The sequence below is a fragment of the Carettochelys insculpta genome, chromosome 7, assembly GCF_033958435.1.
Source record: "Carettochelys insculpta isolate YL-2023 chromosome 7, ASM3395843v1, whole genome shotgun sequence".
Classification (NCBI taxonomy): domain Eukaryota; kingdom Metazoa; phylum Chordata; order Testudines; family Carettochelyidae; genus Carettochelys; species Carettochelys insculpta.
In genome coordinates, this window is record NC_134143.1 from 2,801,648 (window position 1) to 2,806,845 (window position 5,198).

Genomic DNA, 5,198 nt, shown 5'->3' on the forward strand with positions numbered 1-5,198 from the left:
TCCCAAGGGGGGTGACTCTTTGCACAGATCCGCGCTAGACAATTGGGTGGTGTCTCTCAAGGGTGTAAAAAACTGTTCCCCACCTCTGGAAGACCTACTCCAGTGCCCAGATTGTCATGACAATCACAGGGCTTTCATGGTCCATATTGCTTGGGGAAGGCTCTTGGCCGGTGAAGACCCAGAGGACAGGTGTCCTGGGACTGCTGTACTGGGGAAACTGTGGTCAGCGCTGGAAGGCCCCTAGAAATGGAGAACTGGCGACATCTGAAAGATTTGGTAATCATAGCACATGACCCAGGTTAACCTTTGTGTTAAAGAGAAATCGTTAAGGCCAAGGAGGCCGGGGTCCAGCAGCTTTCGAACCCAAATGGGCTGTTTCTTTGCAGGGAGCAAAATGGAGGGAAATGGAAGAGGGCACTGGAGAAGCTTCGCTCCCGGCCTGACGCTGCCTTGGAAAAGAAGGAAAAAGACACCACGTCTGTTGGAGAACGTGGGCATTTATCCCAAAGCCTCTTGCACGCTAAATGAGCCCTCCACCAACTGAGCTAATTTCCCTGTGTCTGAACATAATTTCTGACTCACCGATCTTATTCCAGAGGCCACAGCATCCCTGTGGCTGCCCATGGCTACGGCTGAGGGACACAAAGGCTGTGTGTGCACAGCAGAGTTCTGCCTCAATAAGCGATTCCAGAAGAGGGATTCCAGAGTCGTTGATTCTGATATCGCACAGCTGCACTCAACATGGGTTTGGAAACACTGCTCTGCTCTTTGGACATTCAGCATCTACAAACAATGGAACCTGTTTTGAAGCCCCTTTTTCAAAAGAACTATTTGAACTAGCTAGAATCACGATCCCAGGAGATGCCCAGCCAGGGCTCTGCTCTCTCTCTCTCCCTCTCTGTCTCCTTTGAGCTCCTAGGCTTAGGCAGGAAAAGTCTCTTCTTGTCCTCAGGTCTGGAGAGGAGCAATTGATGTTTCTGTCACCCTCAGAGAGCAGAAGAGGATTTTCTTCTCTTCAGTTCCATCCCCATATGCCCCAAGAGGGCAGAAAAAAACCCTTTGCCAGCTCACTGTCCTCCTCAGCACTCTGTCGTGTCATGTCTTTCCACATCAGCTCCGTTTGTGCCCTGGAGCTATAAATGATCTGCACATAACCAGGAAAGGAGGAGCTCTGAATTCGTGTTATTCACTTATACCAGGACAAGTGTTTGAGCGCTCTGCCACTTGAGCTAACTCCTCTGCCTGGGAACAACTCTCTTAACCCACTCACCTTGTTCCTGAGCCCATACTGGGACTCTTTCTGCCCCTGAATCTTCTCTTTGTTAAGTCATCCCATCTCCTCCTTGAAACGTGTATGCCCAGAAGAGAATCACATGGTTGTAGAAACCACAGCTCTCTCTCCGACATGATCTGCACAACCACACATTCATCTCCAGTCAAAACCAAAAGGGATTGTGAAGAACTACAAAAAGATCTCAGCAAACTGAGTGATTGGGCAGCAAAATGGCAAATGAAATTTAATGTGGGTAAGTGTAAGGTAATGCATGTTGGAAAAAAAAACCCAAATTACACGTACTACATGATGGGGTCAAATTTAGCTACGACAGATCAGGAAAGGGATCTTGGAGTTATAGTGGATAGTTCTCTGAAGACATCCACGCAGTGTGCAGCGGCAGTTAGTAAGGCAAATAGGATGTTAGGAATTATTAAAAAAGGGATAGATAATAAGACAAAAGATATCATACTTCCCCTATATAAAACTATGGTACGCCCACATCTCGAGTACTGCGTGCAGATGTGGTCTCCTCACCTCAAAAAAGATATATTGGCATTAGAAAAGGTTCAGAAAAGGGCGACTAAGATGATTAGGGGCTTGGAAAGGGTCCCATATGGGGAGAGGCTAATGAGACTGGGACTTTTCAGTTTGGAAAAGAGGCGATTGAGGGGCGATATGATAGAGGTATATAAAATCATGAATGGTGTGGAGAAAGTGAATATAGAAAAATTATTTACCTTTTCCCATAATCCAAGAACTAGGGGACACCAAATGAAATTGATGGGTAGTAGGTTCAAAACTAATCAAAGGAAATTTTTCTTCACACAGCGCACAGTCAACCTGTGGAACTCCTTGCCCGAGGAGGCTGTGAAGGCCAGGACTCTATTAGGATTTAAAAAAGAGCTTGATAAATTTTTGCAGGATAGGTCCATAAATGGCTATTAGCCAGGGATAAAGTATGGTGCCCTAGCCTTCAGAACAAGGGCAGGAGATGGATGGCAGGAGATAAATCACTTGATCATTGTCTTCTGTTCTCCTTCTCTGGGGCACCTGGCATTGGCCACCGTCGGCAGATGGGATGCTGGGCTGGATGGACCTTTGGTCTGACCCAGTAAGGCCATTCTTATGTTCTTATGTTCTTATGTTCCATGGTTCAATGATCCTGGACCTTTTCCTTCAACAGGGAGGATGGCCAAGATCACTTGAGGACCTCTGGATGCTTCATCCCGATGGGTCACTTGTTGAAAGACTCTTCCTGGGGTTGCTTTGCTTTGTAACTCTTGGCCTTTACACACCAGTGGCCCTGCCTACTTCTTGCCCCTCTCCAAAAGCTTGGGCACCATCCGGTCACACAATGATCCTGAGGCTAAGTGGCCAGGATGTGGTAAGATACTCTTGTGGTGAAAGGGTCAGATCCCATCTTCTTCCTTACCATCAATATCCTGCAGTCCCCTGCGGCCACTGGGTAAACCAGGAAGTAAGGCAGAAATGGGGCAAAAGAGGAACTCAAGCTGAAGGAAGCTGCCAATATTCCTCCTGCCTCTCAAGGACACTTGCAAAGGCAACAATAGCTGAGAAAAACATTTCCAACATTGAGGTGAGAGTTTTAGAACAGCTGCTGAAGTAGCTCAGTTGGGAGAGCGTTAGACTGAAGATTTAAAGGTCCCTGGTTCAATCCCGAGCTTCAGCAGAGCTTTTCCTAACAAAGGCCCCAGAGCAACTTGTGACTACTCAGGTCCTTGCTGCTGGCAAATTCTCCTGGAAAGGATGTTGTCAGACCTTTCCGGACACCTTGGTGCTTGAAAGCTTTTCCTTTCTTCTCTTGCTCTTCCTCAGCAAGGGGAGAGTGAAAAGACCCCATTGTACCCACTCTCATCCAGTCAACTACACAGAACTTGCTGAGAGTTCCCTAAAGTCCACTGTTCCACCCGCTGAGCTAGTGAAAGGCAGCTCTTAGGGCCTCTCACCACCACTTCCTCCAGGTTGGCCTATCCACGTGTCACAGCACATGCCACACAGGTGGATGGCATTGCAGGGGAGGCTCAGAGGAAGCCAGCTGAGATTCTGTGGAGCACTGGTTATCCCAAAAGTTTCCAAGCTGAAATCAGCAACAAACACAGGATGTCATTTGTGTCCTGGCATGTGTTCCTGCTTCTATGGCTGGCCTGGAGCCTGGCATTCCCTGCCCCTATGAGTGCCAGCAATCAGACAGCCTGCGGTACCTTTCAATGAGCCAAGGGAACACTTGTGTTATAAGTGAAACAAAAAACATCCACCAACAGCCTTGGCCAGGGAGCCTGTCCTTCCTCTCTGGCTGCTATGAGCAGAGGCCCTATAAAAAGGACACAGGCTGAGTGGCTGGCAGGGAGCAATCAAGAGACCTGATGGGAGGTGACTTCAGCATTCACAGGTGGTGTGGATGGCAAGTTAAAGGAATGTGGATTGGATAAACAGACGGTAAGATGGAAAGAAAGCTGGCTAGAAGGATGGGCCCCGCGGGAAGTGATCAACGGCTCAATGTTGGGATGGCGGTCGGTTCCTAGTGGCGTTCCACTTCGGTTCGATTCTGGATCCTGGTCTGTTCAACATATTTATCAATGACCTGAATGAGGGGTTGGATTCCACCCTCAGCAAGTTTGTGGATGACAATGAGCTCGGGGCAGAGGTAGATATGCTGGAGGGTCGGGCTACGGTCCAGAGTGACTTCAACAAATTGGAAGACTGGGCTGCAAAAAATCTGATGAGGTTGAATAAGGACAAGTGCAGCGTCCTGAACCTGGGCCAGAAGAATCCCAAGCATTGTTAAAGGCTGGGGTCTGACTGGTTCAGTAGTAGTTCTGCAGGAAAAGACCTCGGAGTTGAAGTGGATGAGAAACTGGACATGAGTCAACGGTGTGCCACTGTAGCCAAGAAAGCTAATGGAATATTAGGTCGCATCAAGAGGAGGGTTGCCAGTAGATCCAGAGAAGTGATTATTCCTTTTTATTTGGCTTTGGTGAGGCCGCATCTGAAGTACTGTGTCCAGTTCTGGGCCCCCAGTTATAGGAAGGATGTGGATACACTGGAGAGGGTCCAGAGGCGGGTGACCAAAATCATGAGGGGGCTTGAGCATGTGACCTATGAAGAAAGGTTGAGGGAATTGGGACTGTTTAGTCTGTAGAAGAGAAGACTGAAGCGGGACTTGATAACAGCTTTCAACTTACTGAAGGGAGGCTGCAAAGAGGCTGGAGAGAGGCTGTTCACAGTGGTCACGGATGGCAGAACACGGAACAATGGACTCAAGTTGCAGTTGGGAAGGTCCAGGTTGAACGTTAGGAAAAATTTTTTCACTCGGAGGGTGGTGAAGCATTGGAATGGTCTCCCCAGGGAAGTAGTGGAGTCTCCATCTCTGGAGGTGTTTAAGTCTCGTTTTGACAAAACCCTGGAGGGGCTGATCTGATGGGTCTGGTCCTGCCTCGGGCAGCGGGCTGGGCTTGATGGCTTTTTTAGGTCTCTTCCACCCCTGTTCTATGATTCTGGTGCAGCCACCCCCCCTTTGTCCTATGGATTGAACAGCTCTGATAATAGACAAACCCCCAAAGGACCATCACTCCTTTGCTTTCACTTAACCCAGCTCTGCCCTCTCCACCTCAGCTGCTGCTCTTCGCATGGAGTCTTTTCCAGGAGCACACACACAGTTGACTGCAGTTCTCTCCCAGAGGCCAAGGGAGGAGGGTTGATCTCACATCACAGGAGCTGAAGAGGGAGAGCGTGGGAAAGGGCCTCTGAGAGAAATCCTGAGCACGGACTTTTCTCATGTGACTGGAAAGGGTGGACTGAGGCTGTTTCTTGTGGCCAAACAGTGGGTGTGTCAGGAGACGAGTTTGAAGCTGTGTCTCCCCACAGAGACCTGAACACCCAATTGAGGGCAAGGGAGACACTT

General features: G+C 48.9%; 1 non-coding gene across 1 annotated transcript; it reads left to right on the forward strand.

Annotated features, from left to right (window-relative positions):
* The first annotated feature begins 2,893 nt into the window (after positions 1-2,893).
* TRNAF-GAA (transfer RNA phenylalanine (anticodon GAA)) lies at positions 2,894-2,966 on the forward strand. The gene has a single exon. It is a non-coding gene; the product is annotated as a tRNA-Phe (tRNA).
* The last annotated feature ends 2,232 nt before the right edge of the window (positions 2,967-5,198 follow it).